This window comes from Rhea pennata, chromosome 23, assembly GCF_028389875.1.
Source record: "Rhea pennata isolate bPtePen1 chromosome 23, bPtePen1.pri, whole genome shotgun sequence".
Classification (NCBI taxonomy): domain Eukaryota; kingdom Metazoa; phylum Chordata; class Aves; order Rheiformes; family Rheidae; genus Rhea; species Rhea pennata.
The window spans coordinates 4,313,079-4,327,122 of NC_084685.1; the positions used below are offsets into that span (position 1 = coordinate 4,313,079).

The following is a 14,044-nucleotide window of genomic DNA, read 5'->3' on the forward strand; positions in this document are numbered from 1 at the left end:
TGTTTCCCGACAGCAGCATCAGGCCAAACTTCATCCACCATGCTCCGATCGCCAGAAGATCCCAACTCCATTTGCCAGCACCTGAATCCAGCGAGCAGCAGCTCTCATATTTTGAGCCATTATTTCCCAGAGGAAGCATTTACCCCATGCACAGGGAGCACTGGTGCCAGCCCACCGTATATGCTGTGCACAGGGGCACAGAACCCTGTTACCTGCTTGGATCCCAAACAAATGGCCAAGAGTTTGAATGACAGGAGAAAACTTAAGAGCAGCAGAGCCAGTAGATTTGAAAAGAAAAAGGCGCATGACCTGTGACATGAGACAGCCTTGAAGGTTTTCTTCTGGAGCAGAGGGACTTTAATCTAGGCTAGAGCAATATTTTTTTAGGGAGTAAAGACAAAAACCTGCATATGGAAATGCCACCATCAACAACACACATCTGCTGTAAATATCTGGTTTAGTGTCTAACCTTTTCCTTCCTACACAGCCCCAAACTGACCTCTGAAATCCCATAGGAAGTCATGGAAATTTCTTAAATTCTTAACTATAAGAACAGCTTGACCTGTGCCAAGCCAAGATTGCAAATATTTAAAGAGCTCTCCCAGTTATAGCTAGTTTAAGTCATTTTATAGGAGTCAAAAACTCAGAATCATTTTAATAAGTCAGGATTTCTTGGTATTTGGCTGCTGGATATAGGAATAAGGAGAAGAATTATATTCATTTAAAGCATGCATTTGTGGACTGCAAAGCAGAAGCCTTTCCTTGAACGCTGAAAGGCCATTTTGTGAGCGCGCAGATCCTCAGACCTTGCCTTGGTCAGTGCAAGTCAACTGAGTCACAACAGGGAATGATGCAGGAGAGGGGGCTTATTAGCAGGGCAAATATTCACCCTCTGCCTCTGTTTAACATGTGTGCAGCTAGCACTAATGGTTTAGAAGTCTTCATCCTAGCATTTTAAAACCACCTAGAGACTAGATTAACTGCAGCTCAGGTAAATTCTTCACATAATAAACAACCTTTGTAAAGTGATCTGATACTCTTCTAGGCCCCTGCAGGACACACTACTGGCAGGACTAATGCCTGGTTATAGATCAGGGTTCCTAATTCACCCCTGTCCCCATGAACGCTGTGCTTAGAGCATTATGGACACTTAATAAACTGCGCAAAGCTTTCCCTCCTCCCTGAGGAGTTTCCCTAAAGAAGGAATTCCCAATCTAAACAAAGGAACTGCATCACACACATTGGTGTTCCTTCCCCCAAAGCAAACAATTTAAGGCGGGGAGAAATATTCCGGATTAATCCCAGTTCTATGAAGACAAAGAAATGAAGATGATGCAGGGAATGATTTATCCACCACCGCTCTCCATAAGCTGGTTGTGCATCATACATGCGTATGCACGCACACAGTAGGCATATTCAGTTTACATGCCTTGCTCACACACTTTACTAGCAAGCGGCAGTCTCGAGAGCAGCAGCAGCCATTTCATATAAGCAAACAAGGTGGGAGGAGAGCAGGTGGCTTCGTTTTGCCAGCTCTTGGCCCTCTGCCCTTGGCTCCTCATCTGAGATTTACTGTTGCCATCAGCAGCGCTGATTTGGCTGATAGCAGAAGGCCAAGATGAGGTGTAAAGGAAATCTTGCTTTAACTTGGTTTTACTGTGAAACATGATCTATAGCAGGGACACTTCAGCTAAATGTTCTACCTAGAAGGAAGGGGTGCTTCAGTTAATGCTGAATTTCTCAAGTGCTCACCCCTCAATTTAGTGTGCCAAGCACACAGCAGAACTCTCTGCCAGCAAAGTCTGCAGCAGTTCACGTCTGACAGGTGCAATTCACCTCTGCAAACTCAAGAAATTCTTAAGAGGAAATAGAAAAGGTTAAAACATGCATGTGCACAGTAAAGGCAACCTGAAGCATCTACATTTACCCGGCTCTGTATCAAGCATTTAACCAGTGAAGATTAAATCAGTCCATAATAGTGCTCCAAAACCAACAATCAATTTGTTGTTGAGCAAGTTGTTTAAAGAGCAAACAGCAGCCTCCACTGTTGAAGGGACTAAGTGACTGCTCCCATGATCCCATTCAGCCTTATGGCAGCTAGTCTCAAATTTTGTCAAAACCAAGCTGTTCCTCCCATCCTTTTCTGCATGGTCATCTACTGGAGTGTTTTCCTCTCCTGGTTTTTAAAGTGCAGGAGTGGTGCCATTTAAAGGCATTGCATTGTTGCAAAATGAGAAGCCTATGTTCTTCCTGGTGGAGGGTGACTCACTTCTGAGCCACTGCATCTTTTTGGTGCCGGGCTGGCTTATCCAGTTGCCTTTCAGGAGATGGGGAGGGCAAGGAGAACATCTGAGCAACTAAGCCTGTCCATCTAGGAATTCACATCCCAGCCAGAGCCTAGTAAGTTTGTGCAAAAAGCTCCCATTATGGGTTGCATTGGTCTGCACAATTTTTATTTTCTCTTGAGTCAGTGTCATGCAGCACAGCAGACTAACCCAAAGAAGAAAGAAGAATAAAACAGATGAAGAGGAACACCAGGTGTCTCCAGGCTGCATGCCAGTACAGGCAGGACTAGCTCCCTGGAAAGTCAGCTTCATTCCAGGGTTTAGAGACAGTCCGTAAAGCACATTTCTGCCAAAATGCACCATTTAAAGATTAGAAGAGGTCAGCTTTAAATTGCAGGATCAAGTTTTCATCTGGTGAATGTTTCTACACTCAGACGAGAGAATCACTTTTCCTCTGAAGTATGAGTAGGAAGTATAAAACATGAGTGGCTGCACTTAAAGTTGCTAGGAAGTGCTTAAACCCCCTGAAGAACAGATTTTATGCAATGCTGTGAATATAACTAGTACAGGCTCAAGAAGAGGCAGTATCAACATGGCATGAGCCGAACTCCAGAAATAGTCCATGAAGTGAACTGTATCATGGAATAAGCCAGCCCAAGAGAGAGACAGCCAGCAGAACGGCACGCTGTTCCCCATTAGGCTGTAAATTCTCCCTCACTTCAAGCATTTAGCAGTTTTTCATTCCCCAGTGGCTTTAGTGAAAAGAAGGCACAACTAAAAATAGAGGGGCACGGTCATATGGAGTGTGCCATTCCCTGTCCCTCGTTAATAGATTCCAGGAGACGCTGCTGGAAACCTTGATGTTTAGGCAGCAAGAGGAAGTACAAGCCCTCCGCACCAGACTCCTAAACCAAACACTAACAGCCAGCTTGGCCAGAGAAACAGATGTCACTTCAGCAGGGGAAAAGCTTGGCTACGTAGCCTTTGTTGAAATAAACCCCAAAATAACGGGAGACGAAGAGCTACACCACAAACAGGATGTCGGGGCTGATTTACTCCTTGCACAGATGAGAAGTCAAACCACAGCAAGGAGAGGTTCTGGGCTATTTAAATAATGCCAGGTAGATGCTGTTTAAGCTAGAGAGTCACTCCAGAAATACACCAGCTCAGGTGAAGCTTTAACGAGAGACTGCTCGAGCTCGGGTTTACATCTGTACTGTTACTCTCCCATGTGCAACCTATGGTCTGGGTAAAAAGCATCCCTTGGCTTCAAAATACTTGCAGCTCTTTGATTCATCCAACATAGAGATGCAAAGTTTCAAGATTAGGGTTTATTTAAGATGGACATCTACACCTAGCAATAAGTTAGAAAGAGGTGTTAGGCAAAGAGCCCTCCGTGCACATCCCCTTTTAACCTGAGGGCCATGCAAATTCTGGCACTAGGTAAGTGACAGCAGTTCGTTATTAAAGGCCAGGTCCCTTCATCCAAAGTGGCTATGCCTGCACATCAGCAAGAGTTATCTGTCAAGATCTAGCATATTTATTCAAGATCTTTGCTACAGAGAGCAAATACAGCTTCTAAACCGAGTGCAGGCTACCAGAAGAGCTGAAGCGCCACACCACCTCGTCCAGTGCCTTTCCCCCGACCCTCGACTGTCGCCTTGGACCTTGCAGGTTTCATCTTAAGCTACTAACTGGATCAGACTTGTCACTCCAAGTCCTTCCTACAGATGATCCTGCAACCTAATACAGGCACAGCCAAAGTATGCTGAGAGAGGCATTTCTGCAGGTGCACAGTGATTAATTGGTGCCCATTTCCATATCACAAATAGAAAAGAGTTCTTAGCTTGGTTGAAACACGGTATATTAACCTTTGAAACTGGCAGTCATGGATACCAGCTTCAAAAAGATTAATATCAATAGGACAAAATCCCAGAGGATAGCTTCACATTTCTGCCTGTTTTCCTGCAGCTTTATGAAAAAAAGCATTTTGAGACTTTAAGGTCATACCTTTCTGCTCTCATTTTATAAAGAAAAACTGAAGTTGTTCAGATTTATAGACAGAATCCAGGTGCTGGGAGCTGGGTGTGGGAATCAGAAGTTGTTGAGGAAAACTGTGAGTATGGATGGAAAGTCTAAGAGGAGGGAAGAGTAAGCATGCTTCATTTGAACAATTAATCACCAAGAGTCGTGCTCTGTGAAAAAGGTTTGTTATTGGAATAAATAATTCCATGAATTCAGCATGTTTTGCGGGTCTGCAGAGGCACGCACAGAACTGCAAGGTAGCACGCTGTTCACAATAAATCTTTCTAGCTACAGGAAGAGAGGCAGCGGCAGCCCCGAGACGTACCCTAGCCCAACCTCATCCCTGCATTCTGCTTTCGCCACAGACTGCTTCAGAAAGTGCTAATAATCATTAAGCTGCCATCTTTTATTTCTAATTATTTGTCTCCACAGCAGGGTTCCTGCAACCATCAAGTACAAGAGAAGCAAGTCTCAAAGGAGTAACTGTTTTGAAGAGAGGGCTTGCAGCTGCCACTGCTTGAATGGCTCTCCAAGAACAGTAACAACTGCTAAAAACTACCCACAGAGCTAGGAGGGAAGGAGCTCTGCTTAGGCGAGTTTTCAATGTTGATTTTTAGGTCAACCAAAACAACTCTTAAGCAACAAGAGATGCAGAAACCTCAATTGCTTTGAGTTTACTTTTGTTTAATTAGATCGTAATTCAGAAGGCAGCACTGCTATTTTAAACACCACAATGACAACTATTTCACTGCTTCACAAAGCATTAAAGTGAAACCACTGCGCTAAGCCCGTCCTAGAACCTGACACTGCATCAGATTCTGATAGTCTCTTCTGAAGGGGTGGAACAAGTGAAAGGGATACCCTGTTACCACATTTCCAGGAGAGATTCAAAGCAGAAAATCCGACTAAAAGGTAGAAAAGTAGGAAAGATTATTTGTTCTTCCTCTGTGTGCTGTATTTGAAATGAGAATTACAGGAAGGCCCAAGCTGGCACCATAACACCTGCTCAACAGCTCCAGGTAGCAATGCCTTTCTCTAGAAGAAGGGTATACAGGCATTTAAGGACAGAGAAACAATTTCACATAAAGGTAAACCTTGAGACACAATATGTACCTCCTAACATCACCAATGCCAACATTTGGAAAGACAGAGCCACAAGCAGCAGCAGCCAGCTTACGGACACACTGTGGTTACCACATCCTTTGCTGCAAATACAGCTCTGAACACTTTTTCAGCCAGTATGCATCTCCCCACTCCTCATGTGGACCTTAACACGAAGGTCAAGCGCACAACCTCAGATGTCACAGGCGCTTCTTGCTGCACACGTATCTTCAGCATTTTGCTTTTTGGCTTCTGCTCTCCAGCTTCTCACAGCATCTCCCTTTCATGGAAGCTGCTAGTGTGTTACATTTACAGCTGATGTCCAACATTTACCAGGCCTAGAGATACGATTCACTTACTGCAGCTCCTATACGTTTTACATTTACCTCAGAGATAGATAAGCCAGGCTTAAAGATGGAAAGGCAACCTGAGCCAGCTGATTTCTCCACTGGCTGAAGGTCAGGGCCATCCTTGATCCAGTGAAACCGAAATGCACGACGTTTATCTTCGCCACCACTAACAAGGAACCATTTAGCCTTCTTGTTTGCTGACCAAGATTAAGACCAAGTATTCAGCGATCAGCAAATTTCATCTAGTACCAAGGTCAAAACACCAAAAGGCTAAGATAAACAGGAACACTGAAATGCAAGTCTCTACCCAGTGTGCAGTATGTGACAGACAACAGACCATCAAAGCACAGGGGAAGTCATAGTGAGACTACACTGGAGGAGAGCAGACATGGGGTTTGTTCAGGTTCCCATTTTCCCCCCAAGGAAGAAACTTGCCCTTGACTAGAGATAAGGTCTTCTCACCATTTGGACGTGTAGATCTGCCCCAGAACAAAATCGCAGCTGGCTTCACTCTGCACCAAACATCAAGGACACCGCTCTTTTCAAAGTTATGTCTCCTCAAGCTAATCTGTATTAGCAGTGTTGTCCTACACGGTACCTGCTGTGCTTCTTATCTAAGGTTAGATAAGATTTATGTACAGCGCTGCATACACATCTCTGATGCAGCACAAACAGATAATTAGTTAAAACAGGCAGGCCTGAAGAATAAGTACCCCTGCAAGGTACCAGCAAGTTGTCACCTAGTGATAACCAGATGAGTGACTGTGTCCTGATGATCTGCTCAAGCACGAAGGAGGGAGATCCTCCTGTCAGTCACCTGGTCCCAAGTATCCTGCCAGCCTGGCATAACCTCAGCTGCCGTGCCGGTAGAGCAGTGCCCCTCACTGACCTACTCTGACAGTCCTGCAGGCCAACACTTGCATTTTGCTCTGAATGCCAGCTCCAGTCCAGGACATTGCTTGTAGTTACACTGTGTGCGCAGAGGAAGCTTATTCTGCAATCGAATGACTAGCGCTTGGCAGGGACGTAAGCTCAGCACCTCGGAGCAAGGCAGAGTCTCTAGTTAATGATCCTTCTCTTAGAGACTGGGTAGCAAAGAACAGGGAGCAGCTCACTCAGAACAGGAGACAACCACTCAGCTGCCATATATAGTGCTTTACTTACTTCTCTGCAAGAACAACAGGTTTATGCTTCAATTTGATTCATCTCTTTTGCCCTCCCAAATAAGGCATTGTATAATAACGCCCAGTTTAAGAATACAGCAATCTCTTCCCAGCACCTTCCTCTGCTTTCCTTGCAAGTCTTTCATTAATGCCTGACAGTATCTTGAGCACTTGGGCATGGAGCAGAGCTGCTCTAGATACCCCCAGTCATCTTAGTTTCTGGGAGAGGAGAGGACATGACTAGTGGGGTGAGATGGATATTTTATATTAAAAAAAAAAGTCATTTAAAATTTTCTGAAATTTCCAGAGATGTTCTCAGTGCAAAGAGACCTCTTTCTTCTCCCCACCCCAAACACACACCTTATTATGACAGGCTTTAATACATTAACTGCACTCCGTAGCCAGGTTCAGGAGGAGGCACTGAACCCCATGCTGCTCTGCTGGGAAGAAAGATCAGAATCCAGCCCACAAAGATGATTTTCTCCCACACGGAAGAGGATCTCAGTGAGCACCAGCTGAAAACATCAGGGCCTGCCACACTTCTCCAAGCTCGACGCGCATTTCCTCTCCTCTCCTGCCAGAAGGCCTCAGGCTCCTCTCTGCCCTGCAAAGCCCCGTCCATCTGCAGGTTTGCAAAGCGGAAGCAGCCCAGCACCATGCTCTGGCCTTCAAACAGTCCCTTATATAACCATAGCACTGATTTACCGTCACAGCTGTCAAGAGGAATTTGGGGAGAAATACGGGGTATTGCTTTTCACACCCAAGAAAATCTGCACATTCATTTGCTCACTTGCTGGTGCTAGGTGTCCATTTGTTGGAGGCTCAGCAGTCCAGGTCAGCAAAAACAACTGCTCTTGGGTGCACGTTCGTATTACAGTCTTAGCCTGGAAACTGCTATATGTAGTGCTTTTCAATATCCAAAATCTTAAGACATATACACGCACATACACACACAAGAAAGCCTGCCGTTTGATAACAATCAGTGCTCTGAAGTTTAAGATAGAAGAAACAAGCCAGATCATTATTTAAGTGATTCCTTCTCATTGCTTTAACAAAGCAGGTACTCACCCAGAGATGAGCCGGCCAGGAAAACCACATAGGCGAGGCACCAGAATCCATCACGGGGCAAGGTATAGAAGAGAGAAAGAAGAGACATTGGTTAATAAGGAGTTGAACACAAAAAAAAACCCCATATACCAGCCAGAAAAATCCCTGGAGCCACAAAGCCAAGCGCTCTCACTTGTATTTTATGGGAACTCTGCGACAGAGTCAGTCCTTGTTTCCCCAGAACAGATGGCAGAACCGGAGGTTGTATTGGGGTATTTAGAAATGTAAAGATGGAGCGGGGAGAGGGAAAAATCCGCCCTATATTATTTAAATGCTGGTAATGCTGCAAGCGGTGATGCAGAAGTCTTTCGTCCCTCGCTCTCCATGTAAGCCCGACCGCCGCAGATGCAGACAGGGGCACGGCAAGGATAAGATATGGCCGAGCCCAGGGTAGAGCTGGGCAGGAGAACGAGCGAGCTGCAAGCGGAGGCTGCAGGCTGGCCCTTGCCACGCTTCTCCCGCACGCCTGTCCGGCTCAGCCTGCCTTACATAACTCTTCTTTTAAACTTCATCAGGCGCTGGCAGGGGACGGGGCACAACACACCAGCGTGCCTCCAACCCCAACTCGGAAGGGCTTCCTGAGCCCTCTAGCGGGCTTTAAAAACTCAACAAAACACCCATAGACTTAATTTAATTAACACTTTGCCAGAGGCCTCTAAACCCTAATCCTCCAACAAAAGGATCATTAACAAAATGAAGAGATTCAAGAGCACTGGCTCTCTAAGCCACAGCACGGCCAGGCGCGAGCAGGCAGGCATGCACCAGGGCCCCGGCCCGACCACAGTGCCAAAACACAGCCAGACCCTCGCCTCTGCCCCAGCCCAACTCAGGGTCCAGGGACCCCCCCCCAACCTGAGCACTTGGGCCATGGTGCTGCCACGGTGCTGCACTGGGCTCTGGACCTCCTCACCTGGCCCAAAACCTGGAGCACCGTGACGGTCAAGGCTCAACACGGGGCAGCAGTGGTACTCGTGGACACCATCTCAGGGGAGATGAACGCCCAAACATCACCTGCACCCCAGGCACTTTCTCAATGGAAACAGATGCTCCCAGCCCTGGAGGCAGGGGCTGCAGGGCAAGGCAGCTCCAGGGCTTTCGGAGGCAGCCCACGACCCTGGGACACCCAAAACCCAGACCTTGCCTAGTGCATTTTTCTGAGGTGTCTCTACATTGCCATGATCGCTGGTGAGACAGAACCGCGAAGAGCTGAAACAGGAGAAGATTTAGCTGGAGTCTTGGTTGTTTTTAAAGGTTATTATCTGCTTGTGCCAAGAGCCTGATGAGCAGCGGAAGAGCTCTCCTTTCCAACAGAGGACATCTCCATCTCCCCAGACCCTGCCCGTATAAACAACAGTAAGGGTTTTCCTTGGTTAGGAAAGTGGGAGGTGGGGTACACACTGGAAGACCTTTTTAGAGTATGCAAGGGTACAGTCCAGCACCAGAGGTAAGGCATGGCCAGGGGAAAAACCTTTAATGGTTCTCAGCCCACTTGATTCATCCCAGTGAGACAGGGACCCAGATTTGGCCTTGTCCCTTTGCAAGCAGCTTTCTTGGAAAGCCTCTCCATCTCCAAGCTCCAGATCCAGACCCAGACTGTCACGGCTGCACACAGCGGACCCATGAGACTACTCACAAGTATGGTGATCAGGAGCAGAACAGATTTTAATTACGAGGTAGAGAACGTTCCCTCTGGGTTCACACGTCAGCAGGAGCCTCGGTGGAGGCTGCGCTGCCCCATGGGACAGGCCGTGCCTGGCAGAGCTGGCCCTGAAGGAGGGCCACACATGGCTCTGAATTAAATCGAGTTAGGCGGTGCTGCAGGAAAAACCCAAGCGCCGAAATACTGCAAAGCAAATATGCGTGATGTTTCTGCCTCCCTCCAAGACCGCCGTTCAAGCACTGTCCCCTACAAAGCGCTCCACTACAGCCCACCACTGCTCGTCTCACCCTCTCCTGGCAGGGGGGACTCATCCTGAACAAGCTCAGCAACAGAGCTAGAGAAATGCTTTCAAGAAGCATCCGAACCTGCAGGGGCATGGTTACTGGCAGCGGCATTTCCGAGTGCCTTGGCAGACCCTGCCAAGTCACCGTGCCTCAGTTTCCCCCTCTCCAGGAGGGGCCGCAGGCATCACAGCACCCAGGGACGAGGCACGGCTGTACTCACGTGCCAGCAAAGCCCATCACGGCCCCTTGCAATCGGGGACATCCCCATTTTCCAAACGTGCTACTTGCCGCTGCCCCCTCCTCTGTTCCTGCACCTCTTGGGGACGAGCCTCCAGGACAGAGCTGACGCTTCAAGGCCTCGGCGCCCGAAGGAGGCGGGAACAACTGCTCGCAGAGCTAACGAGGCTGTCCTGCTTTGACCTGGGGCACTTTTTGGCAGACGCCGTATAAGCAGTCCTCTCCATGTTCACCTCCTGGAATAAATCCCAAGAGCTCCGGTCTCTGTAGCCCGAGCAAGAACACAGATGGTCACAGAGATTAAAACATACAGAGAATTAACCGCCCCGCACAAATGAGCTTCTTCGTCCAGCCTGGCGCTGCCAGGTGGTTCGAGGTACTGCGCGAGGATGTGATCATCACGGTTTGCTAAGCGCTGATAACAGGCTCATATGGAGCAGAACCAGGGGCCAGAAAGGCAGAGTTTTAAGGTGGTTTGTAGGGACGGGGAGGCAAGATGCAAACTGCCAGAGGAAGGCAGCTGCCCTAACCACATTTGCCTTCTGCAACAGCAGTAGGAAAAATAACTCCAGGAACAGACCTGGCCAGCAGCGTGGATTAGTTCTTCACTCAGATATCTTTGTGCTTGCCCACCAAAAGCCAGCTTGGTTGGCTTCAGCATCACCCTATGCCCTACCCATGGCACACGCAGCATCATGAGCACGCGGGCTGGCAGCCGGGCAGCAAGCGAAACCCGCACTGGCCACTGCTGCCTTTCCTAGAAGGCCGAAATCTTGGCACCCTGATGAGAGCACAGGATCCCCCAGCATGACACATCCAAGGAGGACTGGACCGTCACATGGAGCTGAGTGACCTGCGCGAAAAAGGTAGGCCCTGACGGGCAATTTGTGCCAGGCTCCCTTCCAGGGACACAGCTGCTCAGGGAGAAACTGTACCCTGCGTTCACGAGCACGTTAGCATCACCAGGGATACGTCTGAACCGCGTTTTATTTTTAAAAACATCTCAAAAATAGAAGAAGAAATCCAGAACAAAGCTGAATTCTCCTGTGTGGCCACTTCCCAGCTGCCGGTCGGTACTTGTAAGGAGCGGGTTTCAGGTTATGCGATGATACAGACGGCCGCGTTTGCTATTAAAAGCCTCCGTTCTGCACCTGAGGAAATCCCCGAGCAGCGCTGACCCCCATCTGCCCGCCCGCAGCGCAGCTACTCGCGGGCGCAGATTAGACGAGGCCAAGCCGTACCATACGGCAGCGCTTCACCTCCACGTCAGACACACGTGCCTCGAGCACAACGTCAACACCGCCAGGGAAAGTCACGTTACAGCCCAACGTGGCTCGGGGCCGGGCCAGCATCTGCCCTCGATTCTTCTCGCGCTCCGCATCGGAGCTGGCGCAGGGGCACGGAGGCGACGCAGCACAGACGCTGGCCCCTTTTGAGACGAGCTCGTAGCCCAGGGAAAGAGCTCCGCAGAAGTTGTGAAATGCAAATAAACAGCTTATCACGACTCCAAGTATCCTTGGAGAGCAGATACAGAAATACAAGCCCTTAAAGGCTGGCGCTGGCTGACCAGCAGCTAAAGCACCGCTGCAGTCGGGAGACGGCACCCACGCAGGGAGCAGCTCACGGCAGCCACGTCACCAGCTCAGAGCAAACCTGGGCGCCTCCGCAGCAGCACTGCCCCGCCAGCCACCACCTCCTTCACGTGACTGCTCCACGCGGCCAGCAGCGTTTAAAATACAGTCATGCTTTAGCTGCCTTAGCAGTACAGCTAATGCCTACAATGATGCTTCAAAGCATCGGTCCCGTCCCCCGTCCCCCCCCCCCCCGGTCTCCCATGCCAAGCGGGTGAAGCTCAGCGCCGAGACCAGGTTCACCAGGCTGTGAGCGAGCTCTGAGCTTCCCCGAGCTCTTCCGCTCCATCGCTGTGACGCGCTGGCTGTTCGCACCAGCCACAAGCCAGCTGCAGTGCCACCGCTGTAGGAGCTTGGTCACTTGGAGGATTCCCGACACACGTCAAGCCTCACAGCCCTTGCTCAAATCCAGCTCAGGTCAACTGTGGCCAGAAGTAATTACCCACATGAAAGGAGCTAGAAGTCACCTCTAATAAGAGAATGTATTTGCGCCGTCAGTCCTAGGTTCCTTGTTCTGTTTTGCTGCTGACTGAGATGCCAAAACTGGCCAGGTATTAAGTGGACCAGCAAGAAGGTAACTTCATTCCTTGCTACCACAGAAAGCTTTCTCAGGAAGAGCAGGAAAAGGCAGGTCTCTTAGTCACCTCTTCACATGCAGGAGCAGAGAACATTTTAATAGGATTCATTCATTTAATTGAATAGCGCATGGGACATCAGTGGTTTTGTGTGTGTTGGCAGAGGGATTTAGGATGGGCAAATGGAAGTGCGAGGGCAGGCCCTCCAACCTCAGACGCTTCCGAGGGGCCAGACAACACGACGCTCACGTCAGGCTGTCTTTGGTTTGGGTTGGTTTGTAATGGTTTCAGCACCCTCCCAGGAACATTATCCCAGATGCCTTCAAATTACCAAGACACAGGAAGAAGCAGAGGGGACAACTCCAGCCTAAGAGGCTCGTCACCCTAGGACAACAAAAGCTTCCCTCTAACCTCTCCTTCTGTTGAAAACTGCAAGCAAGAGAGAGTGTTAGAGCCTTCTCTTTCCAGGGACAGCAGGGTCTGACCAAGCCTCATGCAGGCTTGGACAACACAAAGTCATTTCTACCTGACACTTTCTGACTCCAAGCAGACGCTTGGGAGGGGAGCCCAGATGGTGCACGTGCCTGTGCCCCACTCACGGCGCGCTGTGCATGCACGTCTGATATTTCAGGATTTTCTCGGGGATATCAGGAGGGGACTAGAGACAAACCATGCTAATTGGATAGACGAAGAGTCCTCTGCAGCCCTATAAAGCTGGGAGCAGCTGCTCAAGACCTCTTGTGAACCACAAAAACCGTTTCATCTAAGGAGCAGGCATGGATTAAACCCCACAAACACCCCTTTCTTTTCACTGTGCCAACACGTTTTTCCCCCATTGCTGTCCAAAACTCGGACCTGGAGATCAAACCAGGAAGTTCAGCAAACTTTGAGCAGCAACAATAGCAGGAGGATTTTCCAGGCCTTCAAGCTTGTTTTGCAAGTCCCAGATTATGTAAAGCGCTGGTCTGCATTGTAAGGGAAGCCGCGCTGCCTGTTTGGCTGCCGAAGCCAGCTGGCACCGTGCGCTGCCCTTCCTTCATGCCTGTAGCAGAGGCAGCAGGGTCTTGTGCAACATCCCAGCCTGCTGCTTGAATTCCTTCTCAGACACCCTCAGCTGCAATTATTAGCACGCAGCAGCAACCGTCTTTTGTTTCACATGTCACGGTTACATGATTAATCATCTTCCCAGGGTCCGGGTTTGTTTTCCAAGACTCCAGACTCCCATCCTGCCCAAGCATCAGGGACTAAACCAATGGCCCTGGAAGAAGAGGCTCCTTTGTGCCTACAGGACAGCTTTACCACGTCGTCGCAGCTATGCCTAGCTGTTAAGTATTCTTCCATCACTTAACTAATCCTCAGCTTTTCTGCCAGTTAGGATACGCTGGAGGGACGAAGCGGTTATCGTTGCACACGCATCCCCTAAGAAACAATGCGAGCGGATAAACTCGCTCCCCGTGCAGCGCCCTGGGACAGCCAGCTGAAAAAGCCCTGTAAGCGTCCCCGGCCCAGGCGGGATCCCCGCCAGCACCCGCGGCAGCGACTCCACACGCTCCCGCCGGCAGCGGAGCGGTGTCTCCCGGCAATCGCTTTGCACATGCTTCAAGTCCCCGTGCATTTGCCCAACTG

At 49.3% G+C, this 14,044-nt stretch overlaps 1 protein-coding gene across 5 annotated transcripts in view; it reads right to left on the minus strand.

The window, feature by feature from the left end:
* EPB41 (erythrocyte membrane protein band 4.1) overlaps window positions 1-14,044 on the minus strand; it is a 91,377-nt gene that overhangs the window by 73,088 nt on the left and 4,245 nt on the right. The window contains exons 1-2 of one of the 5 annotated variants that reach the window (XM_062594210.1): window positions 7,993-8,364; window positions 7,630-7,808 (exon numbers count right to left, since the gene is read on the minus strand). The exons of 3 other annotated variants lie outside the window; for them this stretch is intronic. The gene's annotated coding sequence lies outside the window, so the exon portion shown is untranslated. Of the gene's footprint in view, window positions 1-7,629; window positions 7,809-7,992; window positions 8,365-14,044 lie in introns of those variants that run through there. One more of the 5 variants, XM_062594211.1, reaches the window with a different exon arrangement.